We start from the raw sequence: 27,611 nt of genomic DNA, 5'->3' as shown, positions 1-27,611 counted from the left end.
TTATTTCTCCTTATTTCTCCTTATTTCTCCTTATTTCTCCTTATTTCTCCTTATTTCTCCTTATTTCTCCTTTCTAAATTTGATCTTATTGTTGATTTAATCTCTTTGAATTTTAAAAAGGCATTTTAAATTATTCTCCTGTTGCATTTTAAATAGATTAATTAGTAGGTAGCAGGCAGAATATCTTCTTAGTGTGACAGGCCATTTCTATCTGTCTAATCCATATTAGAGTTTACCCTCTTGTGTCAGCATTGGCCTATCCACAGTGTTAGTTGTATCAGTGAATACTTAGACAATATCAACCCTTCTGTCACCGAAACTGTGGGAAAAACAAAAACCCTCCAACAACATTTTTAATGTTAGAGAGTCAAGGCAATTTTCTGGCCAGGATGTTGTTCTGGCCAGGATGTGCCACAGAAATCATCTCATCCACACATAGCCCGGGTGTGCAGAGAGAATAATTCTATGATGCATGGTTTTTATGAGAAAATCTCAGATATTTTATACAGTCAAAACTCATAGAAACTAATTGGGTCAGTGTTCATTGGTCTCAAGTTGTGTAGTTCTTAGTATTTGGTCTCCTATTGGATCTGGATTTCTTTGCTTCTGATGTTAATTAGATCTTAATTCCTTGATTTTCTTAGCAGTCTTTTCTGAAGGCGATGTCTCCAACTCTGGCAGAGGCAGAGTCTGGGGTAGATGTTCGTAGATGGCTGCTGATGTTCTGTTAATGTTACGTGGATGGCCTCTGTTTCTTTGGGGCTACTCTCAGTCTGTTGAAATGCTAAGTTCATCAGGCCTCACTTAGAGAAACAATGTCCTGGAAAGAACCTTCAGTTCCCTTCTCCTGGGGCAAAGGTGAACAAACCTGGCTAAAGTTATATAAAAAAAAATTTAAACTGCCATGTTTTCCACACTTCAATACAGGTTTAGAGCCAGGTGGCTTCTACAGCCTGTGTTTGTTTGCTGGATGAGCTCATCTGGATATGTGGTTGTGTTCACTAAAGAAAATGAGTGTAATGGAATGGAGAGCAAATGAAAAGTGAGTGATGATCATTGAGTCTTTAATATTGCCCGTGACTATTGTCTGTAGACATTACAAAGAAAGCTGATAAATTTTGCTATTCCAGTCCCACTTGTTAATGGCGTATTTCCAAGCCTGTAATAGTGCAGACCAGTGTGCTGTCGGTACTGACAGCAGCAGCAACCACTGTTGTCTGTGCCTGTAAGCAAACTGCTGAGGCTCCTGGCTGCAGGTTTCTCTGCTTGCCTTAAGCACCATCATCCTCCCATTTGAATTGGACTGCCTGCTCCTGCCTGAAGCAGAAGAGGTTTTTTGACTGGCTATTGATTCACCCCAAGCGAGCCTGGAGACACTTCAGAAACAAAGTCAGAAAATTGGGTATTTGCTTTAATTTGGTGCACTGGGTGTGGGAGATTTCCCTCCTCAAACACACACACGCCAGTACCTCCAAAGACACAGTGGTATAGGTAAAATTCATGAATATTCATCCCATTCCCCAGGATAGGAGTGGTTATACAAATTCTTTATCATAAGTCAATTATTTATCATAATATTATTCAGCAATTTCTTTTGCTTGGCTTCAAAAGGATTCTTTTGCCCCTCTTATCTTGATAAGATTAAGGGAATCCTGCTTTTCTGGATTTTTAGGATTTACATATTCTGCCTTGTTGTGATACATGAGTGAATGGTGAATGTTGGCTTTCTTTTATGATGATAAACCACAAGGCCAGAGATGTTTAATAACTTGGGTTATCTATTTGACCACTCCTTTCTCGCTATATTATTAAACACTTGTTCCTGAGGCACTGAAGGTGAGTCAGATGTTGTCACTATCTGGCTCTTTTAGTGAGGGGATGTGGTGGTTTTGATTGGCCCAAAACATCAGTGAAGTGTTTTTAACATCTAGGAGAAATTTGGACCCCTCAGAAGCTGTTTTAGTAAGCCTAGAGAGGTGTCTGAGGGGTGGGGAGTGGCACAAAGACGGCTCCTGTGTGTCCTGAGTGCAAGTTCTGGAAGTTTTTACATCAAGTCCAGCAGAGCCAATCTCTGATGGCTCTGAAGGTGATGGACATGCTGCCGGCCAAGTGTGGGCTAATTGGAGGTGCTGGTTACACCTCTGTGAAAACATATTTAAGAAAAATTCAAAACAAAGCAGGCACACACTTCTTTCACTTTGTAGTTGGAGGAGGAGGAGGTGGAGGTGAAAATATGTGAGGGAGAACAGCATGGAGAGTGCCAAGGTCAGTGAAGAAGGGGGGAGGAGGGGTCCTCCAGTGCTCCCAGCACCGGAGCTGAAACTTTCTGCTAGCCGTGGTGGAAGCTATGGGGGGAACAAGAAGTTTCTCCTGCAGCCCATGGAGTCCATAAGGATGCAGAAATCCACCCACAGCCCACACCAGAGGAACAGTTGGATGCCTGGAGAAAGCTGTGATCCAGTGGGAGTCTCATATAAAGAGTTAAAGCTACAAAGGCTTTTCAAGGGAGAGAAAGGCCTTGCTCCTGGCATGGAAGCAGCCTGGCCTCAGCTCAGGAGAGTCTGCACAGCACCTTATGGACAAAAGAACTCATGTTCCAGCAGAATTCGGGTGGGATGTTGCTCATGAGATTGGACCCATGCCAAAGAAGTTCCCAGAGGACTGTTTCTCTTGGGAAGGACCCCTGGCTAGGTAGAGAACCTCTTTTCCTGGTTGGACTGACCAGAGGACCCCTCAACCTGCCCCCTGTCTGTGTTGCTGGTTTGGAAAGAGGGAAGGGGGGGGTGAGTGCAGAGACTGCTTCTTAAGAGGGTGGGGGTGAGAGCAGAAAAAACCATCTGAAGAGAGAGAGAAACAAGTAGAGATAAAGAGTATTTGTAGTGGAAGAATTGTGGTGATGAGTAAATTTGAGAATCTGCTCTGTGGACTGAAAAGAGACCCCACACCCTGCCCCCCCCGCCCCCCAGCTTGTTGACTGTAAAGGAGGAAAGGGGGTGAATACTATAGGTTCTTAAGAGGGAGGGGGGAGTGAACAAAAACTGTATGAAAAGTTTATTTTTGCCTGCATTTATCCTCCTACTCTGTTAGGTAATTAAACACTTTTTGCAACTTTAAGCTTGGAGCCTGGTTGCCCTCTTTTCGTGTGTCCTCCTGGCAATGTTCTGTCTAAAACCCATGACAGGGGACTCATAGAAGGGTTTGAGTGCTTTGTCCTCATCCCTCCCCTACTTTGAAGTGCTACCTTTGTTGTCTAACAAATATTTCTTGAACCACTCCCCATGAATAAGTTCCTTTGCTCTATTGACTTACAATTCAGACACAGTTTGCGTTGAAAAGAATTCAGTGCTAAGGAATTAACTGGTTTTGAAACCAAAAAGCTTAAAAAATGAGAAGAATATACTTGCTCAGAGACTCCCTAAGACTGTGTAGTAGCTGTTGATACCCTTCCGTGCTCTTTGTCAGTATGTGTTTTTTTTGCAATAGGTGTGAATAGTTTGTGTTGGCAGTTGGTGCTAAGGGTCAATATTTGTGGTGAGTGTGGCTGCTTTAGTGCCATTTTCTTTCAGCATTATAGTGTGAAAGGAGTGCTCTGGTTTTGATGCTCGATGAGAAAGACCAGGAGCGCTGACATAGCTAGTAGCTCCCTTGTTGTCAGGTTTTACTAAGTGCAAGATGTGGCTGTTCTCCTGTGCCTGAGGGAGATCTGGAGCTCTTGCCAGCACTTACTGAGATATAACAATCCATGCAACAAATAGCTACAGAGAGAGAAACATATGGATTAAAGGTGTGACAGTTAGCTTATTTATATGTCACGATGGACAGGCCTTAAGGATTCGTTTAGCTGGTTTGGATTGGGCTTGGCTGAATTTCAATAAAGGCCCTTTTATTAAAATTTTGTCACTTGCAAAATAAGGTGACTTTTTCTGGACTTAGTCCTGCTAATGACTAAGTAGTCAAACAATCAGGTATCAGTGGAAATACCAATAAATATAAAACTGGTAATACCCAAGGGTTTGTGAGAATATTGGTAATATAATAGGAGTTTATGTACTCAGTGAAAAAAAAATCATATTAATTCTGTGAACCACTAGGATTTTAGGAATGAGTAGGAAGTATTTCATGTAGAAATACCTGATAATGAATATTATCAGGTATTTCTACATTGATGTTGTAATAAATACATATCATAATGTTGGATTTTTTGCAAATATTACAATGGATACTATTGAGAAAGGAGTGGTCAAAAAGAAAACCCAAATCTATTTGCTCTTCAACCATCCTTGTTTCTTTGAGCTTTTGCCCCTTCCACCAGCATGGCGCCCATCCAGGGCTGAAGGCTGTTAACAGTTCTGGCCTTGTGTATTCCCTTAATCTTACCAAGACAAAAGGGGGCAAAAGATTCCTTTTGAAGCCAAGCACAAGAAATCTCTGAATAATATTAATGACTTACGAGAAACAATTTGTATAACCACTCCTATCCTGGGGGATGTGATGAATATTCATGAATTTTACCTATAACACTGTGTCTTTGGAAGTACTGAGGTGTGTGTGTTTGGCGGAGAGAATTCCTCACACATCCCATGCATCGAATAAAGCAAATACCCACTTCTCTGACTTGGTCTCTGAAGTGTCTCCAGGCTTGATTGGGGCGAATCACCATGTGTATAATTTTAATTCTTTTTTTACAAAGGTAGCCTTGCTGTGAAAAATAGCTGTGTAATGATGACTAATGTCTTTCTTTTTGGTGCTAGCTAAGCTTAGACGTAGTATTGAAATAGCTGTTACAGTTTTTGAACTGCCTGCTTGAACTGGATAATATCCAACGAACGGACCCTGCCACTGACATTCCAACTATCAGCACCTGTCGTCTGCAGAAACTACAATCTGGGAGTGATAATAGAATCAATTAAAGATGACTGTGCATGCTCCGAGGAGGCATATGCAAGGAGGAGCTAGGCTAAGCAGTACCTGGAACATGCAAACTAGTTTGGAGAAAAGTTTGAATATGCATAAATATTTATGAATATGCATTAGGCTGAAGGGTATGTAAAGGATGTCTCTATCCATACCAGGCGTGCTTTTTGGCTGAAGGGTATGTAAAGGGTGTCTCTGTCCATACCAGCTGTGCTTTTTGGCTGAATGCCAAGCACCCAGCGCTGCACTTCTGCTTGTATCTGTCTCTTATTGTCTTTTATTAAACCTTTCAATCCTAACAGGAGAGCGAACATCGTTTTTCACAACGTGATATAAAATGTATGTCCTCAAAAGCTATCATCAAATGGATTTGATAGTGTGAAAAACGAAGTTCAGTCTCTTGTTAGAATTTAAAAAATTTAATAAATGACAATAAGGGACAAAGACAATAAAGCAAAAGTAGCACAGCACTGGGTGCTTGGCTTTTAGGCAGAAGTACACTGTGACTGAGGGAGACATTCCTTACATACGCTTCTTATTGCATCAGCCAAATGCATATTCACAGGCAGTTATACATATTCAAACATTTCCCCAAACTAGTTTGCATGTTCCTAGAACTTTTTAGCATGGCCCCTCCTCTGATCTGCCTTTTTAGAGCATGCACTTGTCCTCTTGATTGTGGTCTGGTGAGTTGTGTATCACCCCTCCATTCTGTGGTTTCAGCAAGTGGCAGTTGCTGACAGTTGAAATGTCAGTGGTAGGGGTCCTCATCATGCCTGTTCCTCAGATCTTATTCAACCAAGCAGGCGGTTTAGTTATTGTAAGTTAACTACAACTATTCTAAAACAATCATATTAGCTGTTTCGCCACTATGTCTAAATTAGTTACAAAAATAAAGGCATTAGTTATTACACTATATCTTTATAACAAAGCTACTTCTGTAAGAATTAACATTATACACATAGCATCCATTTTAATATTTGCAAAAAGCTGATACTATGTGTTTATCACAATAGAGAAGATGTGTGCTAATGTCTCTACCAACTTCAAGCTGCACATTTGGTACAGAACCCAGACAGTTAGACTCCTGAAACAGACAAATGGGTCCACACAAGCCTGAGTTTCTGAACTTTTGGGGAAAATTGCATATTCAAGGGGGAAATATGTGGTAGGTGGTTCGGGAAGGTTGTACCTTCCTGGTACCTCAGCCAATGGGGAAAGGAAGAGGGCAACATGCGGCTGGGAGTTTAGGATAAAAGGAGGCTGCGTGCTCCAAAACCTTGAGAGAGAAACCCCCATGGGCATATGCCCTGATGGACTCTCTCTCTTTATTTGAATAAAGTTGCAGGACTTCTCTGTCTCCTTTGTGGACACTGGCTTTTCAAAATGTGATTTTTTGCACAGATTGAAGTGTCTATCTAATTCAGATAACTTTTCCATATAATCATGACCTTAGTGATTTTCTTGTTCTGTTCTTGATATCCTGTATAGGATAGGCTTGATATAGGACAGACTAGGGATTCAGGAAATATAAAGGAGTGGCTTGGTAAAAATATGCTGAAATACGAAAAACGCTATTCTTGAGGCTGTTAAAATAAAACTCTTCTGGTGATCTCAGCAGGGCTATTGTTGTTAAATATTTCCCCCTAATGCTGTTTTTCTCTTTGGAGTCAATGTTTTGTTGTAGTTGTTTAAAATAATAAGCTCAAGTGAAAATGCTGATGCAGTACAGTGTGCTGTACTGCTGGTGCAGGGAGATTAGATTGGGATATCAATTAACCTTGCAGCTATAATTTAAAGCAGGATATACAGCAAACGTGCTTTGTGCATCCCTAATGCAGGGCTAATGCACCTATTCATGAGCAGAAATGGGAAGCAGAAGGTCTGTTTTATTAATGCTGCTAATTGGTTATTTATTATTTGTGAAACACAAGGTCATGTGAATTATTACCCACCCTGTCACTAATAATGCAAAGCCAGAAACAGTCTGACTTGTGCAGAGAGCAGTGAGTAGCTACTCCCAAATTATGAATAACCAGGAGAAAAATAATCCAGAGAACAATTTCTGTGCTTGAAGGGGATGCATGTGTTGTGCACCTAGATCCTGGTGACCAAGGAGTGTGGCAGGAGGTCCATGGCATGAGTACAGAGTCTCACTTTGGGGCATGTGAAGACCTTTGGAGCTGCTTATCCCTCTCATGGCGGGGTGCTCAAGCGAACTCTGAAAGATGCTGTTGGCAGCAGGGAAGTAATGAGTGCCCAGGGCTGCAGCAGTGCCCAGAGTGTTTAGACTTCTGCAGGTTTTGGTTTTTGAGACAGGCCTGGGAAAAGATAGCCTTATGAAGTTCTGTGGAAACTTGCCTCCAAAAGACCAATAAGGCCCCCAAAATAATCACTGCAGTGGGTCTCTTCTGTGGGCATGGCCCTGCTGATTCCCAGTGCCTGGAAAGCAGCAGGACTCCTTTGGCTTTGAAGATACAGAGGGATCTGCTCATTTTCATCTTCTGTCTTCTCCCCAGGCCACCAGACCTGTCCAGTTGAAGAACAGATTTTCCAAGCACAGTCCTTAGGCTGCAGGGTTTCCTCTGTAGTTCTGGCTTTCATGTAACTTTTATTATTAATTGCTTTAACTGAAAGGAAGAAAAGAAAGGGAGGAAAATCAGCAATGTGGTAGAGTATAATGAGGATAGAAAGCAAAAGCATTTCCAGGAGGAAAAGTGAAGTACTGAAGAAAGTAATAAAAGGAAAGTTATATGTTTTTCCCCAACATGTCCTGAAAAATAAATTACTAAACACAAAGCTGTGTTGAGAGTTTGGTCTGTAAATTTCCAGTGGAAGGTCTGAGCTGCATTTCAGCCTGCAGGAAGCAAGATTTTTATTGCTGGTGATGGCAAAACCCAGATGGTGGCACCCAGGGTGTCTAAACAAATTAAATCCTGTGTGACTTCTACTTAATCTACTCCCAGAGAAGTTCTTATGTCAAAGTGTCGGGGGTTGAGTACATTAGAATTTCTCCCCATTCCTGTTACTAAGCAACAAATAGTTGGGTGTTTTAGAACCATCAAGCCTTTTGTAAAAGACCAAAGCTGGGCTTGGGCAGGGCAGGTGAAGAGAAGAGCCGGGCCTTGGAACGGGGCTCTCGTGGTTCGGACGCTGAGGGGAGAGGCTGCTCTTTGCTCTTTGCCTGAGACCAGAGGAAATCCAACTGTGCCCTGTTTTTCTCTTCTCCTGGCTGGGTGAGCTTTGATTCAACCTTTCTCCCCACGGGGAAGGGCACGTTTTCCCCCAGGCTGCGTTTCCTCACGGCTGCTGCCGGGAGAGTCCCGTGGCCTCTGCTGCCTGCCCCCGCCCTCTGCCGCACAAGACCGCGGCGTCTGCTGTGACTGCAGAAATCCTTGCTGCCTCACTGGCTGGCCGGGGAGAGAGAGAGAGCCGGTGCCCGCCCCTGCTGCCCTGCTTTCTCGCTGCTCTGAGCTGCTTTGCTGCCCTGCGTGCTTTTCAGCCTGCCCGCCATTGCAGCTGCCGGACGCTGACCTGACCCTGCGCCACAGCGCCACCTGCAGCCGCTCGGGAGTCATCGCACCTGCCCTGCCCGGCCGGGAGCTCAACAGCACCCCTGCTGCTTGCAACCGTGATTACACCACACGGGAAAAAGCTTGGCAGCTCACAAGTCATCTGCTATTGGTTTTCTGGTTCTAGTTGTGGTTGCTATTATTGTTATTGTTTGTTTATAGATACTAGTAAAGAACTGATATTCCTTTTTTCCCATACCTTTGCCTGAAAGCCCTTGATTTACAAAATTAAATAATCTGGAGGGAGGGAAAAAAATCACATTCTCTGTTCTAAGGGAGGGTTCAACCTCTCTTGGCAGACACCTGTCTTTCAAACCAAGACTGATCTTGGTGCCCAACGTGGGGCCCGAGGGCATTGGAAGAAAAAGGTATAACAGTTTCTGTGAGACCTATCTTAGTGTGGTGAACATAAAAACCTCATTAAGTGGTACTATGTTGGGTATACCCTGGTTTGGTTGGCACATACTTGTGACCACATTTTTCCCATTTGCAGCTCCCTACCTGAACATGGGCCCTATAACTAAGGTTATTGTGGATGTCATCCAGTTTGCACAATGGGCCAATAGGGTGAAGAATTTCTGGATCTTTCAGTTCATTTTAACGGCAGGCACATGGTTACAGTTTTTTGACACCATCAGTACATGTTTTTGGAGTTTGTTTGGTAATGGTACCTTTTGTGAGGAGATAACACCAGGAGAAGGTTTTTCTCAACCTTTTATTCATTACTTTGGGCCTACCCAACTAATGCTCGAAAGGTTTGGAAACTCTCTAAATGCTTATGATATCATACAGTGCCTGGTGTTGCTGTGGCTGATAGGTCTATCCTACTTTGCATTCCGGGATAAGGTGAAAATTCCCTGGGTAACCATTCCAACAGCTGTGCCAGGGAATAGGGATGCGGCCACAGAGCCCGAGGCTGTCCCAGAGCCTGGGGATACCCCCCAGCCTGACCCTGTCCAACAGCCTGCCTCAGAAACGAACCATCCGGAGTGGGTGGGGGTGCTAGTGGAGGAGATGATACACAGAATACACCAGCTGCTGAAGGAATACATCTCCCTAGCAGGTGTAAAACCCTCTCCTCGCCCCAAAGGGAAAGAGTCTGATGGTGCAGCAGTGGAACCCACAGATGTTACAACCATCCAGGTTCCAGCTGAATCCCAAGAGCAGCCACAGCCAGCCAAAGTTGCCCCTGTGGTGCGTACAAAGTATAAGACCAAATCAGTACGCCCAGTTAATGATGATGGGGAGCCATTGCCCTCACAACCAGCAGTAGAATCTGAGCCCATAATCATCACTGAGTCCTTCCACTTCGATACTCTCTGTAATCTGCGAGATGATGTTAAGCGACGGGCGCACGAAGCTTTCCAAACCTAGTTACTTCGGGTTTGGGACCTTATGGGTCCAGGTATGCAGCTGGATAATAATGAAGCAAAGAATTTGGGACCCTTGGCCCAAGACCCGGCTGTTGACAAAGTGTTCGCGAGGGAGACAGGGCCCCTTTCTCTCTGGGAGAGGCTTTTAATGGGTGTAAGAGAGAAGTTTGCCCACAAAGACAGAATGCAGGATCCCCACCGTAGATTGTCCTGGAAGACCATTGAGGAAGGGATCCAACGGCTGAGAGAAGCAGCTATAATGGAGGTGCTCTTTGGGAGGGATGGACAGCACGAAAATGACCCTGATAAGGTCAGGTGCACCGGGCAAATATTGTGGAGCCTTGCAAGGCAAGGGCCAGACCAATATGCCACCTTCCTTGTAACTATTAATGCTGATGACAATTGAGAGACGGTGGGTTCAATAGCTGACAGGCTCAGGTATTATGCAAGTGTGATCAGTGACCCAATGCAGGCTCAGGTCTCTGCTGTGGTTAAAGACCTCAGGGAGGAGATGAAAGAGGAGATGAAGGACCTGAGGGAGGAGATTAGGGATGAGATAAGGAGGATCAATGTGGCACCAGTGAGAGTTACAGGCCCCAATACCAGAGCCCGACATCCCCCAGCTAGGGAGAGAGGGTACACCCCACGAGCTGAGTTGTGGTTTTTTCTGCATGACCATGGGGAAGACATGAGGAGGTGCGATGGGAAGCCCACTACTGCCCTGGCAGCGCGGGTGCATCAGCTTAAGGAGGGAAACGCTGGCCAAGGGGGTTCTGCTAAAGCGAAGGTAGCCTCAGCTTCCCGTGGCCGACCTGCTAGGTACAATAGAAGGGAAGATGATGGGTCAGATCCCCTTGAAGGAACCTCTAGAATGTATGACCAGGAAGGAAATGATAACCAGTGCTAGAGGGGCCCTGCCTCTAGCCAGGTAGAGGTACGGGAAAACCATGTTTTTTGGACTGTGTGGATTCGATGGCCTGGCACATCAGAGCCACAAAAATATGAAGCACTAGTTGATACAGGTGCGCAGTGTACCCTAATGCCATCGGGACTTGCGGGGGCAGAATCCATTTCTATTGCTGGGGTGATGGGGGGATCCCAGCAGTTGACCCTGGTTGAAGCTGAGGTGAGCCTGACTGGGAAGGAGTGGCAAAAACATCCCATTGTGACTGGTCCAGAGGCTCCATGTATTCTGGGCATAGACTTCCTCCGTAATGGCTATTTCAAAGGCCCGAAAGGACTCAAGTGGGCTTTTGGAATAGCTGCTGTCGAGGCAGAGGGCATGAGGCAATTGAACACCTTGCCTGGACTATCAGAGAACCCTTCTGCAGTTGGACTTTTGAAGGTGGAGGACCAACAAGTACCAATTGCCACCTCAACAGTGCACCGCCGGCAATACAGGACTAATCGAGATGCTGTGGTTCCCATCCACAAGATGATCCGTGAGCTGGAGAGCCAAGGGGTGGTCAGCAAGGCCCACTCATCCTTTAACAGCCCCATCTGGCCTGTGCACAAATCTGACAGAGAATGGAGATTGACTGTGGACTATTGTGCCTTGAATGAGGTGACTCCACCTCTGAGTGCTGCTGTGCCAGACATGCTGGAGCTCCAGTATGAGCTAGAGTCCAACGCAGCAAAGTGGTATGCCACTATTGACATTGCAAATGCATTTTTCTCCATTCCTCTGGCAGCAGAGTGCAGACCTCAGTTTGCTTTCACCTGGAGGGGAGTGGAGTATACCTGGAACCGACTGCCCCAGGGGTGGAAGCACAGTTCCACCATCTGCCATGGACTGATCCAGGCTGCTTTGGAAAAGGGTGAGGCTCCGGAACATCTGCAGTACAGCGACGACATCATTGTGTGGGGGAGCACAGCAGAAGAAGTGTTTGAGAAAGGAGAGAAGATCATCCAAATTCTCCTGGAAGCCGGCCTCGCCATCAAGAAGAGCAAAGTCAAGGGGCCTGCCAAAGAGATCCAGTTCCTAGGAGTGAAGTGGCAAGATGGCCGAGGTCAGATTCCTACCGAAGTCATCAACAAGATCACAGCGATGTCTCTACCAACCAACAAGAAGGAGATGCAAGCCTTCCTAGGCGCCATAGGTTTCTGGAGGATGCATATCCCCGAGTACAGCCAGATTGTGAGTCCTCTCTACCTGGTGACACGCAAGAAGAACGATTTCCACTGGGGCCCTGAACAGCAACAAGCCTTCGCTCAGATCAAGCAGGAGATCGCTCATGGAGTAGCCCTTGGCCCAGTCAGGACAGGACCAGAAGTGAAGAATGAGCTCTACTCTGCAGCCAGGGGCAATAGCCTGTCCTGGAGCCTTTGGCAGAAGGTGCCTGGCAAGACTCGAGGCCGACCACTGGGATTCTGGACCCGAAGTTACAGAGGGTCCGAAGCCAACTATACTCCCACCGAGAAGGAAATCCTGGCAGCCTATGAAGGAGTCCAAGCCGCCTCAGAGGTAATTGGTACGGAAGCACAACTTCTCCTTGCACCCTGACTGCCAGTGCTGGGGTGGATGTTCAAGGGAAAGGTTCCCTCAACCCACCATGCCACCGATGCCACGTGGAGCAAATGGATTGCTCTCATCACACAGCGCGCCCGTATTGGAAACCCGAATCGTCCTGGGATCTTAGAAATAATTACAAATTGGCCTGAAGGTGAAAACTTTGGCCTCACGGATGAAGAGGAGCAGGAACAAGTGACTCGTGCAGAGGAAGCTCCACCTTACAACCAACTGCCACAAGATGAAACACGCTACGCTCTGTTCACTGATGGTTCCTGTCGTATTGTGGGGGCAAATAGGAAGTGGAAAGCAGCTGTATGGAGCCCCACACGACGGGTCGCAGAGGCCAAAGAAGGAGATGGGGGATCGAGTCAACTTGCTGAACTCAAAGCTGTCCAGCTGGCCCTGGACATTGCTGAAAGAGAGAAGTGGTCGAAGCTCTACCTCTACACTGATTCATGGATGGTAGCCAATGCTCTATGGGGTTGGTTGGAAAGGTGGAAAAAAGCCAGCTGGCAGCATAGAGGAAGACCAATCTGGGCTGCTGATGAGTGGCGGGACATTGCCACTAGGGTGGAGAAACTACCTGTGAAAGTCCGTCATGTAGATGCCCATGTCCCCAAGAGCCGAGCTAATGAGGAACACCGGAAAAATGAACAGGTGGATAAGGCTGCAAAGATAAAAGTGTCACAAATAGATTTGGATTGGCAACACAAGGGGGAGCTGTTCCTAGCTCGATGGGCCCATGATGCCTCAGGCCATCAGGGCAGAGATGCCACCTACAAGTGGGCATGAGACCGAGGGGTGGATCTAACCGTGGACTGTATCTCCCAGGTAATCCATAATTGTGAGACGTGTGCTGCCATCAAGCAAGCCAAGGGGGTGAAACCTCTGTGGTATGGTGGGAGGTGGTCTAAATATAAGTATGGGGAGGCCTGGCAGATTGATTATATCACACTGCCTCAAACCCGCCATGGGAAGCGCTATGTGCTCACAATGGTAGAAGCCACCACTGGGTGGCTGGAAACCTACCCTGTGCCTCATGCCACTGCCCATAACACCATCCTGGGCCTTGAAAACCAAGTCCTGTGGAGGCATGGTACCCCTGAGAGAATTGAGTCAGACAACGGGACTCATTTTAAAAATAGCCTCATAAACACCTGGGCTAGGGAACATGGCATTGAGTGGGTGTACCACATTCCTTATCATGCACCTGCTGCTGGCAAAGTGGAGCGATGCCATAGTCTGCTAAAAACCACCTTGAAAGCTTTAGGCGGGGGGACTTTTAAAGGTTGGGAGCAGCATTTAGCCAAGGCCACCTGGCTAGTTAACACCCAAGGTTCCACCAACCGAGCTGGCCCTGCCCAATCTGAACCCCTGCAAACAGCAGACAGGGATAAAGTTCCAGTAGTACACATGAGAGGCATGCTAGGAAAAACTGTTTGGATTAATTCTGCCTCAAGCAAAGACAAACCCACCCGTGGGGTTGTTTTCGCTCAGGGACCAGGGTGTACCTGGTGGGTGATGCAAAGGGATGCAGAGACACGATGCATACCTCAGGGAGACCTTAGTTGGGGTTGAATTGTCCATAATTCTGTGCCTGTATCCGTATCTGTATGTATATATGTATATAATTAGAGTAATGCATGTGTGTATATAATTTAAATGTTTAAGCTCAATGTAACATGTTGGAATGGGAAAAAATTCGGGGTGGATGATGTCGGGGGTTGAGTACATTAGAATTTCTCCCCATTCCTGTTACTAAGCAACAAATAGCTGGGTGTTTTAGAACCATCAAGCCTTTTGTAAAAGACAAAAGCTGGGCTTGGGCAGGGCAGGTGAAGGGAAGAGCTGGGCCTTGGAATGGGGCTCTCGTGGTTTGGACGCTGAGGGGAGAGGCTGCTCTTTGCTCTTCGCCTGAGACCAGAGGAAATCCAACTGTGCCCTGTTTTTCTCTTCTCCTGGCTGGGTGAGCTTTGATTCAACCTTTCTCCCCACGGGGAAGGGCACGTTTTCCCCCAGGCTGCGTTTCCTCACGGCTGCTGCCGGGAGAGTCCCGTGGCCTCTGCTGCCTGCCCCTGCCCTCTGCCGCACAAGACCGCGGCGTCTGCTGTGACTGCAGAAATCCTTGCTGCCTCACTGGCTGGCCGGGGAGAGAGAGAGAGCCGGTGCCCGCCCCTGCTGCCCTGCTTTCTCGCTGCTCTGAGCTGCTTCGCTGCCCTGCATGCTTTTCAGCCTGCCCGCCATTGCAGCTGCCGGACGCTGACCTGACCCTGCGCCACAGCGCCACCTGCAGCCGCTCGGGAGTCATCCCACCTGCCCTGCCCGGCCGGGAGCTCAACAGCGCCCCTGCTGCTTGCAACCGTGATTACACCACACGGGAAAACGCTCGGCAGCTCATAAGTCATCTGCTATTGGTTTTCTGGTTCTAGTTGTGGTTGCTATTTTTGTTATTGTTTGTTTATAGATACTAGTAAAGAACTGATATTCCTTTTTTCCCATACCTTTGCCTGAAAGCCCTTGATTTACAAAATTAAATAATTTGGAGGGAGGGAAAAAAATCACATTCTCTGTTCTAAGGGAGGGTTCAACCTCTCTTGGCAGACACCTGTCTTTCAAACCAAGACACAAAGTATGTGAGAAATTTCATGTCCAGAGAAACTGAGACATCTCTAGCACAGTTCAGCCAGGAGGTGTAGGAGATCCCCATGGCTTCTCAAGAACAAAATACAAGAGAAATGTTAGGAAATATTTATATTGCACCATCATTGCCTGATTCTGCAGTGTCATTGATTCATCCAAAGCACATCTTCCATGGTGCTGGGGTGAATGTGCTAATGTCAGAATTGTCATTCAAGCTGTAGAAATTAACCCTACTTTGTTTCAAGTTCTTGGTTTCTTTGCTTCCTTGCAATCAATATGAAATGTTTTTTGCACAAGGCAAAAGACTAGTGGAGAAAAAACAACTGCATGCACACACTATTTGACTTTGAAGGGATCTCTGTGATGAGCTACTTTAATTTCTAGTCTTTCAGGGCCTTGGACATTACTGGTGCATTGTAATTGTACTTGGGGGCCACATTAGCCATGTGGAGATTTGAGCACCTCATATGCGTAGAAACAGTCATGGTAACACCCCCAAATGTTGCTCTCATTCTGTCAATGAAATACTTTTAATTTGAAATGCTAAAATATGTACTGAATTCGATAGAAACAAGTTTCAAATCCACTTTATCCTGTATTGGAATACAGGTGCTAACAGAGCTGCCTCAGTGCCATGAAACATTACTTCTTCAACTGAACTGTGGTTTGTTTTTGCTTCTGCAGTGATCCTGCATAGATTCACACTCTTGTTTCAAATGTTTAAATCCAGTGGTACAGATTATGTTGTTATCTGGTCTTCAGGAGTTGAGGCTTTGTTTTTATCAGATTTTGCAGGAAGAGCATCTCCAGCATTTCAAAAAGTTGGGATAATTTCTGTGGTGTGCTTGTAGTAACAAGCTTTTTTTTTTTGGTTGTTTGTTTGTTTGTTTTGTTGGTTTTTTTTTTTGCAATATGCATCCAAGTTCTGTCTTGTAGTTACTGTTAGCTAGCATAACTTTTAGACAGATTATTGTCTTCCGTCAGACAACTGATAAATGGGCTTTTAATAAAAGAAATCTTGTTTTATTTCTATTTTGATTTATTAATGTATGACCTCAATACTAATTTCTTGACATTCACTAGCTCTGCTAATGTCTCTTATTGTTGAAGTTGTATTCACTGTCACAGACCAGGCTTCATGTTCATACCTGGCTGCCAAATCTCAGTGCACATCAGTGTTAGAAGGTACTCATCCTCCTAATGTCTGCCACCATGGTGTCTGTGAGGAGCAGTATAATTAGCCTGGGAGTTAGGTGCTTTTCCTACAACAAGCAAGGCAGCTTAAAATATTTAATTAGCTTGGAAGCAGCAGTGGTTTTTTTAGGGTTTTTTTCCTAATTTTGTTTTGAAAATTCTGTTACTTTGGATAGGGGGAAATGTAATTTTAATTTTCTAACTGATCCAGACTTGACATTTTGTAGAGGGAGAAGACAAAACGACTTGTGATCCTTCTAATTGTAGTGGTCCTTTTGGTAGCTTTTTGGAAACCTACCTAACTTGGGGCTGCTCAGAGGCATTAAAATGCTATTTGACAATCTTGATTTGTATATCTGATAGCTTCATATGTGTAGCAGTAGAAGGAAACCTATAGTTACACCAAAGAATGATTTCGTTATAAGTTTTTCCATGTTCATGACATTGTGTAGGACTGGAAATGCCACCTCAGTAGAGTACAGTTACTGATCACATGGAGTGACTGATCTTTAATTGGTTTAAAATTATAATAATCTGTGTTATGCTTCCTTGCAAAGTACCACCAAAGGAAAAAAAGTAATATTTCGTGAGAATTCATAAAAACACTGTTTCTGCTATTAGCTTAAAGGAACTTTGGGCTCAATTACTGTAGACCAGGGTTAAGACTGTATACAAAATCATGGCCAATTAAGCAAGGTCTCTAGTACTTCAAGATCTCCAATGGTATGTTTGGTTATAGTAAAGAAGAGTCAATTTTCCATTAATATTTTACATGTTATTTTTTTTAAATGAAATCCTATTCCAATGATTCTTTAAATCCTTCATAATTAAACCTCTGTTGCAGTTACAAATAATGTCATTGTTTCTGCTTAAACCTGCATTTCTGAAAGATGAGCAGTGGTTAATATATGTGTAAATTCCTATATAGCATGCAAATTGTGCTTGAGCTACAGATTTTTTTAACCAATTTTGGAGGCTATTCTGATATGCAAAAGCAATTTGGTAAAATACATTGCCAGGGTCTTTCTGGATATAATGAGGAAACAAGCTGGGTTTTGGTGTGCAATTGTTTAACTGCTTTTTAATGTGCATTATCTATCAAAAGTATGATTCAGCAGCCCAAGTCCCTTTAATTCCTGGTACATGTAGTTAGTTCTGAGAAGAAGTCCATTTGGATTTGGAGAAGGAGAAAAAGTAGAACAAACACTCAATTTTTAAATCTTCCTAAGTCAGAGTCTGAATTCTATTTATTTTTGTATTTTCTACAGAACATTTACTACATACCGATTTACTTTTTCTTGCCCTAGTAAAGGGAATTAAAAGTTTTGAAACAGGGAGGTGTTGTCTGATAAATACTATGTAAACTCCAGGGCCAGGCTGCATCCCTCTTGGAGTAAATGGAATCTGCATCTTGGTTTAGTGCTGGTCAGTTTTCCCCTCCCACAGCAATACATGGGAAAGGCCAGAGGGTTCGAGTTCAATGCCCCTGCTTGGTGCTTCAGAAACAGAGGGAAGCTGGAGCCTTTTAGACTTGTTACATGTTGAAATAGTTTTTGTTCTTAAAGCCGTGACTTTTTTAGATCCAGATTGCCCTGGAGGGCTGCAGATGGAGGAGGTGGGGTCAAAGGCTGGATATTCCCTTTCAAGGTAGGTGTGAAGCAGCTTTCTCATGGTGTCTGCTTCTGAACTGCCTTCACAAGTGTCTGCAAGAATCTAGTGCAGTGTAAAAGAGGCCAGCATGGCTAATGCTCTGCTTGACCCACTGGTCTCAAGCAGAAGACAGACAGTACCTGGTGGAAAAATACGGCTCTAGGCAATAGCTTGAGCTGCAGTAGCCATTAGGTAGCAGATGGAGCAGCCCTGCAGACAAAGACTTGCAGGTGCTGGTGGATGGCAGGCTGGACATGCCATGGCCTGTGTGCTGGGACTGAGAAACCAAGTGTGTCTTGGGTTGCATCAAAAAAGGTGTGACCAGCAGGTTGAGAGAGGTGATTTTCCCCCTCTACTCTGCCCTTGTGAGACCCTACCAGGAGTTCTGTGTCCAGTTCTGGGGTCCTCAGCACAAGAAGGACATGGAACTCCTGGAGCAGTTTCAGAGCAGGTCACAGAGATGCTCCAAGGGCTGGAGCCCCTCTGTTCTGGAGCCAGACTAGGAGAGCTGGGGGTGTTCACCTGGAAAAGACAAGGCTCCAGGGAGACCTCAGAGCCCCTGTCAGTGCCTAAAGGGACTCCAGGAGAGCTGGAGAGGCACCTGAGACAAGGGCTTGGACAAGTGTCAGGACAAGGAGGAATGGCTTTCCATTGCCAGAGGGCAGGGTTAGATGGGATATTGGGAAGGAATTGTTCCCTGTGAGGGTGGGGAGGTCCTGGCACAGGTTGCCCAAGGAAGCTGTGGCTACCCCTGGAAGTGTCCAAGGCCAGGTTAAGTAAGGCTTGGAGCAGCCTGGGATTGTGGAAGGTGTCCCTGCCCATGACAGGACTGGATGAGCTTTAAGGTCCCTTCCAACCCAGACCATTCTGGGACTTTGTGAAGATAGCATTTACTTTGTTTATTATACAACTTTCTGTTTTGATTATTATGCAAAGCTCTAATACTTTTGCATTTCAAGTGCAATTAAACAGGACATCTGTTGCAGAGGGAACATTTTTATTATGCTGAAAAGATTTTTTCTGCGTATAACTAAGCCATTATTTGCATTAGCAATTGCATCTTCTGAAGTGCTCATCAGTAAAGAGTTGGCACACGCATGAAAGGCCAGAATAGTAGCTGCAGTGTGAAAGCATTTTGTCCCTAGAGTAGGAATGTGTCTGGTGTAATCACATAGCTATTGGTTCATGATGCATTGTGTGTTCATGGCTCCAACTATTAATCCTGGCTTTTTCAGCCCTTTCCTCTGAAGGACTCTTTGGTGTTGATGTGCTGAGGCCTGAGCAGCAGGCCTCAGCTAGAGTTGACTTACAAGATGGATCCTGGGCACTGTGCGCACTTCCCTGGATGGTCCGGAAGTGTGCTATCAGATCCAGGTGTTTCTGTGCTAAAAATAAAATCAAGTCACTTCAACTTGCTGATTTGGGCCTATGTCTTGGAGTGATGTTATGATAATCCTGTATTCCCCATCGTGAGCTTATACGCTCAGAAATGTAGTCCTGTGGCTTTAACTGCACTCAGCAGCAAAATGCGGGTTGTTTTAAAAACTTTTCCCCCGAGCCTTGCTGTCGGGGAGCAAGGAGGAGGAGAAGGAGGACTTTCTGGAGACTGTGGCTGCGACAGCTGTTGAAGTTGCTAGCTCTGTTCCTGTGGGGTTTTTTTTCCACCATTTTTTCATTTGGACCCTTTTTTCCCTGATTTGCTTTGTCACCCGATTTTTAACCCAAGGAGCCCTGGAGGACGGCAGAGCTCCAGGGAGCTACTGGAGCAACTCCGCCCAGCCCCCCGAGGGGGGCCCCAGAGAAGAGAAACTGCGTCCGAAGAAAAGGACACTAAAGTTCACCAGCTGTTTAATCAAGTTTAATAACTCCTTTTCCCCTGTCTTCCCCTTCCCCTGTGCCTTGCAGGACACTCTGCGTAGTTTTGTTAAATAAATAGGTTTTTTTTTTCTTCACTTCCATCTAAGAAAATCTGTTGTGGGTGGGGCAGGAGGTGTTTGTTTGGAGTGCTCCCCACCTAGAAAATTTTATCATTAATCCAGGACAGCCTATAAAAGCTGGACCCACTTTTGGGGCAAATTTGGAGACCTCACTTATAGGTGGACACACTGTGTAGGATTTTCCCACATGCTGGGAAGGGTTCTTCAGGTCCTTGCTGCGAAACAGGGCTCCCCAGCATCTGCGGACTCTGGATGATGGTGAAGTATTTAGGCAATTGGTGATATATCTTTCTCAGTCACTATCCTTTCTCTTGTATAGTAATGATTAGGTGCATTACCTTGCTTATTTTTGTTTGTTGCATGTCGCTGTTGAGCAGCTAGCAGAGTAATGAATGCATCAGTTCTCAGTGGCAAGAAGGAATGACCTTTATTGTTTTGATTTCATCACATATATAGAGTTCTCAAAAGTTACCCAGATTGGTCAGTCAGAAGCCTTCCCCCAGGCCTGATTGGCCAGGCCTGCACTGCCCAAGTTCTGGGACACTGTTCCAACAACATCCAAACTTTATTTATAAAACACAAGAAAATTTCTCATGGGAAAAACCTGTGCTAGCCACAGTTGCTAAAGCCAAGCATGTAGTTTTATTTAATGTATCAGTTTTTGTGTTGCCTTAATATTCATAGTAAAATGAGACCCTTCTTTCAACTGGTGTCTGTGTTCTTTAAATTGTCCCCGTCACTTGGCAGAACAGATGTCAATTTTTTTACAAGACACATGGAACAGCTGAACTGATGCAATAGTGGGCAAGGATTTGCTGGCTGAACTTCTTGTGAAAACTGAGATTAAAGGCAGACAACTCCCATGATATACAGGGTGTCACCTTGAAAACCCATGAAATAAGAGAGAATTGGAGCTCTGGAGAAAATGTAATAATTGAACAGTTGGGACCTGACCAAGAGTTCCACCACTTGAAGATGGCAGGAAAATCAGGGAATAGGGGATTCCAAAAAGGAGCTGCATCTGGCTTTGCAGTGATTATATGTGCTTGGGTTGTATTCATCCCTTCTGTTATAACATACAGGACATAGTGCCAGGGATTAATTTGTTTCCCTGTGGATTCTGTGTAAGTTTATTTTTGGTGTAGCTCTGAGGCATGTTAGTATATATTTATGTACAGCTTTAGTGTAAGATTAGAGACAAAAAAGGGAATTAAAAGGCATCCAAAAAACAGACTAAGTGTTGGAGAGTGCAACACACATTGAGAGGATAGTATGCATGAGACATTTCCTTCCAGTTTAGTTGACCATCTCTTCCTCTTCTTGGAGAGTTTGGGGATCTAAAGTAATAATTTTCATACCTGAAGTAGCATATTTTCAGATTGCTTGTTAATTCATTGATTATTAGACTATTTTTCTTTTCCAAAGGAAAATGCCTGCAAGTAGCAATGTAGTAGAAAGTGTTAAATTATCACCACAACCAATTTGTATTCCAGATAACAGAATCATAGAATGACTTTTGTTGGGAGTTTGTTTCCACATGGGTAGCTTCAAGGTTTGCTTCAACTTCCAAGTTAGATCAAATTGCCTAAGTCCTGTCCAAAGACAGGGTATTCCACAACTTCTTAGGGTTCCAGTGTTTGATAACCCTTTTTGTGAACTTTTTCTGTTGTGGTGGTTGACAGCATTAAGATTCACCCCTGAGGCTCCTCTTCAGATGGTTAAACAAACCTATCTCTCAGCCTCTTCTCTCAGGTGCCACGGCAGCCCTTGATCATCTTGGTGACCCTCCACTGGACTCATTCCAGCGCATCCATGTCTTTCCCATGCATGGGAGTCCAAATCGGGACACAGTAATGCAGATTCAGCTTCAGTAGTGGAAAACCAAGAACAACCACTTTCTGATACAGGATGGAGATCTTGGTAATGAATGTCCAAGGTGTTGATGCTGGGATACAAGGCTGTTTTTGCAAGAAATACGGATCCTAACCAGTAGCCCAAGTGCTGTGAGTCTCTATCCAGAATACCGTCTGTGTGCCTGCATAAGAGATACACAGTTTGTATTTTTGGATATAAATCTGGGATCTGGTTTCCTTTCACAATTAAAGAGTGTAAAATAGTCTGAACTATTGGCTCTGGTTTACATGTGAAAGGGTACTGTTCCTCTGCATTTTTATTAGTTGCTTTGTAGATTTGTTTAATACCTTTGTCACATAATTAAGAGCCTCTTGAATGGCCCCAATTCAGGACCCATGAGGTAAAATCAAAGGTAAAAGCTATGATTTCCTGGAAGCTTGCACTCTGATCTGCGACTTAATTTGATATCCCTAGTTTGAGTCAGATTGATTAGCCACCCTCATGTCTAAATAATGTATTGAGTTGTTAATGACCAGACTTAATCATTATTATCTAAGTGAGTAAAATGCACATTATCAATTACTTTGGTTGTGGTTATGAGTTATGACAGACAGCTGTCAGGCAAATGAGCACATTTCTCTTTGCAAATACAGAAATGCACATGTTAATTTGTTTCCCCCCCACCCCAATTAGAGCAAGCTGAAGCCTTCAGCAGAGCAGAGATGGATAAAGTGCTGGGTAAATGGCCAATATCTTCAGGGAGATGGCTCAGATTGGAAACTGGTGTTTCAAACCAAGGGAAACCCTACAGAGAATAGGGAAGGAAGATTTGTTCCACCACTTAATATTAGTACATGCTAACTCCTAGAACTGGATAAAATTTTTTCTGTTCCATGGAGACTTCTGGATAAAGGCCATTTGCCACCTTTGTGAGTGTTCCATGCTGTCCAGATGTTATTAATGCCAGTTGACTGAGGAAGCAGGTAAAAAGCATTGAGGGTGACATTCTCAAGTGTCCTCCCAAGTGCTATCTGCTTTCCTTTGGAGAAGAGACTGCTCTTATGTAACAGAGTACTAATTTTTAGGTTTAGTGTGCTTGTGGAGGACTTTACAGATGGGTGTTCATTCCTTTTCAAGGAACTTGGAGTGATCTTAGCCATTTATTACTTCTTTGATGCTCTGTGTTGAAAAAACTGCCTTCTTATTGAACATTATTTCTGTAGCAGCCCCCTTTTTGAGGCCTGTCCTCCCATTCCTCTCACTGCTTTGAATTGTGGTGGAGATATTGAAAATTTCCACTCGTGCCCAATTTGACCCTGTTAACATAGGGTTAAAATGTTTCTAAAATTGGGATAGTTAAAAATAGGCTTTGGGAGTGGGGGTAGGTAACGTAGAACCACATGTACGAGCTCAGGGTGACATGAACATGAAGATTGTTTAGAAAATATCAGGAATTGTTTTAGCTAAATCATGCAGATATGCACCTGTGAAATCAGAAATATTGCGGGAGGAGGGGGGCTTAAAGTCATGCTTGGGGGAAAACAATGGAACAATATTAAGTTGATGATTAACTTATCAACTTAACTGATGATATGATCGTACCGCTGTTATGTAAGGGAAGAGTATAAAATGTATTTGCTTCAGATCAATGTCAAAGTCAGATTTGGGTGTATCTCACCCCTCTCTTCCGAGCTCAAATAAAAAGCACCTGCATAATCTTCTTGACTATGTGTTATCCATGCTAACAACCCCACTCCCCTCCCCTCCGCTCAATTTTGAGCCATTGCAGAAGTAACCAGGGAGCTGGCCTAGAGCCTTCCCTGGATCTATACCAGCAGAGGAGACAGCTGTATCAAATATCTTGTGTCTAACCTTTGACAAAATTTCCTCTTTGCTTTCTGGAAGATTGAGTCTATTATTACAATTACTAATTGCCATATGAGTATGTATTAGTTTGAAAACAAACTAGTGGGGGATTATAATTTAATAGGAAAATTAAAAATAAGTGGAATAATGCAAGGAAAAATACTGACAAATACTGACAAAGTCAGATACAACCTGTTTCGGTGGTGGTAGCAGTTAAAATGAAATAGTTCAGTTGAAGTGGTGGTCTTGTGGAAGGTCTGGTCTCCTCCTGAAGGTCCAGTGGTAGCTCTTGTCCTGTGGGAATCCAGGAAATAGGGCTGCTTGGGCAGTTCCAAAGCCAGGTTATATCCAGGTGGTAATGCTTGGCTCCTCCCTCCTGGGTGGAGCATCTCACAGTAGGATGAGATAAGTCCATGAGTCATGGGGTGGGTTCTTGATAGCCCATTGTCTGTTATCAGGGATGAGTCATAGCAGGAGATAACAGCTAATGCTCCACAGCTTGTGGTAATACAATACTAAATACATCTATATTGTAACCTAGGACAGAATATTTCTCTGCTCTCAATGCTTCCGTTACTGTTTATGTGAGCAATTTCTTTGATAATATAGTCCACTGGAAAATGAAGTTGAGATTTAAATAGAAATCTATTTGTTTCTAAATAGTGTAATTTTTCTCAAACTGAAAAGGAAGTTTTGGAATATCATTCCATACTTGGTTGTGTGTGGAAGATGATTTTTTTGAGTCTATATGTTCACAAACTTCTGTTTGCATGTCAGAGTAATTGCTTTCAAATAATTACTACATTTGACTGGGTGTTGACATTTCATGGTTTTTTAAAAGATTCTTTAAGCCTTTTGAATCAATTGTAATAAATAATTCATTTAAATTGGACACAATTTTAGATAGAAATCTTTGTCATTCCTGGGCTTTTGAAAACTGTTGGAAGGAAAGAAGTGCTGCTGAAACTGAACTGAATTTCACAGCTAGTCGTAGCAATGTGGGACTGGGTTCCCTGTGACTTCAGGAAGACAAGATCAAAGCTGGCACTGCAGCCAGCCAGGGAACTTGTAGAGACTGGAAAAATCTTAACCCTGATGATGCTCAATATATGATGTTAATGTTCTCAATTTAAAGTAAATATCTATAAGAAAGACCAACAAAGTAAGAATAAGCATAAGTTATGACCTAGGTCATCCAGCCAAAACTTCTGTGTAAAACTTCCAATGTGTTTGAATGTTTCAATGGGAACTGCAGGCTGGGGAAACATATTTTAGTACTGTGAAGGTGTGTTTGCAAAACAGTAGCAAATCCCACCTTGTGCTTTAAAGTGAAACCCATGAAAATGCTTGTAGGATTGAAATCCAATTTTAAAATAATAAATGTATTTTTGGATATACCAGCACATGGTGATTTGTTTGGAAGCTAAAATGAAACACACTTGGAGCATCTGTGTTGGTGGCTCTGTGGCTGCAGTGGAGAGAGCCAGAAACCTGCATTACGCGAATGCTGCAAAATACCACCAAAATTCCACATGCTACCCAGCTCAGACCTGCTGTTCTTGTAGACTATCCCAAAGTAAGAGTGAATATTCATCCCTCATCCCTGGTAATGTTACTTCCTTTCTCCCTGCACCTGTTATGCAAAATATTCCTTTAATATAACAGCACAAACCATTAGCTAGTCATGCTGCATTTTTCTACTGCTCAGCTATATCCTGTCTGGTTCATTGCTTGACAGTTATTATGGGATATTTACTGGAAGACAATGGCACCCTGGGATTTAGAGTCAAGCTAAATTATTAGTGCTTTAGTATCTCATTATTCCTCTTTCTTCTGTGAGTCAGCACCACTTTCAAAGCACCATCTGGCACCATGGAATCAGCACCTCTGCCACTGCAGACATTAATAACAATGATTGCATGTAATGGCAATCATTTAGCCTTGGGTGATCAGTGCCTGAGCAGCTGAGGCAAGGATGAGGAGGCTGTTGCCATCAGCTGCTCCTGTGGGTAATGTCTCTTTGGAGATGTATTTTGTAGCCCTTAGTACAACCTGATGTCCAAAGGAGTGGTGTGGCAGTCCTTGAGCAGCCTCCCTGTGCTATGCTCAGATCCAGCTGCTAGCCAGGAGAAAAATCTCATGTGGGAGCTGTGCCCAACTAATATGGAAGAGTCCTACCAGCCTGTGGTCCTTCTGCATGTGATCTGATACCCACTGACCCCTTCCAGAGCCCTGGCACCTCAACCCTCTCAGAGGGACCATCCAGTCACTGCTGCGGCCTCTTTGCAGACCTCAGCTTTAAATGCTTATTCCATGAAAATCGGGTGCAGGCTGCAAAGTCAAAATAATAAATATTCTTGAATCAGGCCTATCCTTTAAATAGTCCCATGGAGGTATCGTTGGAAATATTCCATGCTATTGTGGGGGGAGCATCTGAATGTCTAACCTCTTTACTGCTGAGGTTAGACATGCATCGAACAAGAGATCCCTCATTGTTTAATGTCACACTGAGAATCCTTATGCCTTGACGGCTGCAAGGCAAGAACAGCAGAGATCTCTCAAAAGAGAGAGCTGCTCCTCTATATGAACAAACCACTCACATTTAAAACTTTAAAGTAAAACCTGTCTGATCTGTGTATACCTTTCATATCTTCTACCTAGGTCATGTGCCGTATATTTAGTGCCCTTTGTTCTGCTGGTTAATGTTACAGAAGTGTTACATGTGTATTAATTTTAATAAGAGTTGCAGCTCAGCTTAAAAATGAACTTTTTGAGTAATTTGGTGTCATATCTCGACTTCACAAATGAGATTTTATGGCACTGGTGTCAGAAGCAATTAAAAGAACAAGAATGTAATATGATATTTATTGTTACTACTCTGTGCAACCTTTCCAGTACTAAAGTAAATTTTAGATACTTGCTTTGATTTTGTGTATAAGAACCAAAGACTCTTATGTCTGTTAGAGAAATTCACAGTTTTGGTGAAACTTTTAAAGGTAGAAATGATTTCTACATGAACACAGCTGTTACAGCAAAATGACTTCATATAAATAATGAATGTCTTCTTGTATTCAATATCAGATCTTTGCAGCATGTGATGCCTGTGGAGCTGTTCCTAGCCCTGTCCCATTAGTATGGACTGAGCAGTTTTGTGCAGGAGATGCTGAAGGAGGCAGCAGGCCTTGCCCTTTAACATGTAGCTTCATGTGTGCTTATGTAATTCCTAGAGGTTTGTATAGGATAAACTTCACATTTTGTACATTACACACTTTCACTTGAAGTGTGGAAAACACTTCCTAGAGTATGGGGCTGTTCATCAGGCTTATAGTTAATGTATGAAACAGCAGGAAAGTAGTTTTGCTGAATATACGTCTTCAGAGAGCCATCATGTCATCATCAGCTTCCACTGGAAAACAATTATGAGGCTTCGGAAATGATTAGCATGCCAGATATTTTTCTTTGTGGCTTCACTTACAAGATCGGCAGAAATATCAAAGCAGGATTTTTCCCTAGTGTATCTTTTACCGTTCAGTAAAAGCTGGAGTGAGAGAGGTAGATTATATAAGGTACAAATCAAGCAGGGACCACCATTTGCATAAGTTAGAAAGTATGCATCTTGGTGGGTGTTAACTGCCGCTTGGCAAATTTGGGGCCCTTCCACTGGCAGTCATTATTCTCTGCTGGCTTTTCCTGCTGCATCATGCTCTTTGTACCTCTCCAGCTGCTGGTCTCTCCAAAGGACCTTGGAAGTGTTTATTATCTCTGGTGACATGGTTTTGTGTCCTCCCTGTGTTCTAGAAGCTCCCATAAAAAGGGAGATGCTAAAAGATCACTGGTGATCTGATAGTGGGGGCTCTTATGTCACCTAAGCCACTCTGAATCAAGTGCTAGTAAATAAGACCAGTGGGCTGTGCCCTCTTTTTGGGTCCTAATATTGTATTTATTTACCAAAGAAAGGTAATACACAAAAAGAGTATATATACTTTCATTTGTCAGCAGCCTTAAAGTATTTATAGGAAGGTTTTGGGAAGTTTGCATCTTCTGAAATTTTTCAGACCTCCACGAATAGAAAAATTTGAAAGCCACTGACAAAGTGCAT

The sequence above is a fragment of the Lichenostomus cassidix genome, chromosome 6 (genome assembly GCF_008360975.1).
Source record: "Lichenostomus cassidix isolate B80296 chromosome 6, HeHo_3.0, whole genome shotgun sequence".
Taxonomy (NCBI): domain Eukaryota; kingdom Metazoa; phylum Chordata; class Aves; order Passeriformes; family Meliphagidae; genus Lichenostomus; species Lichenostomus cassidix.
Note: the sequence above shows the minus strand (reverse complement) of the source record.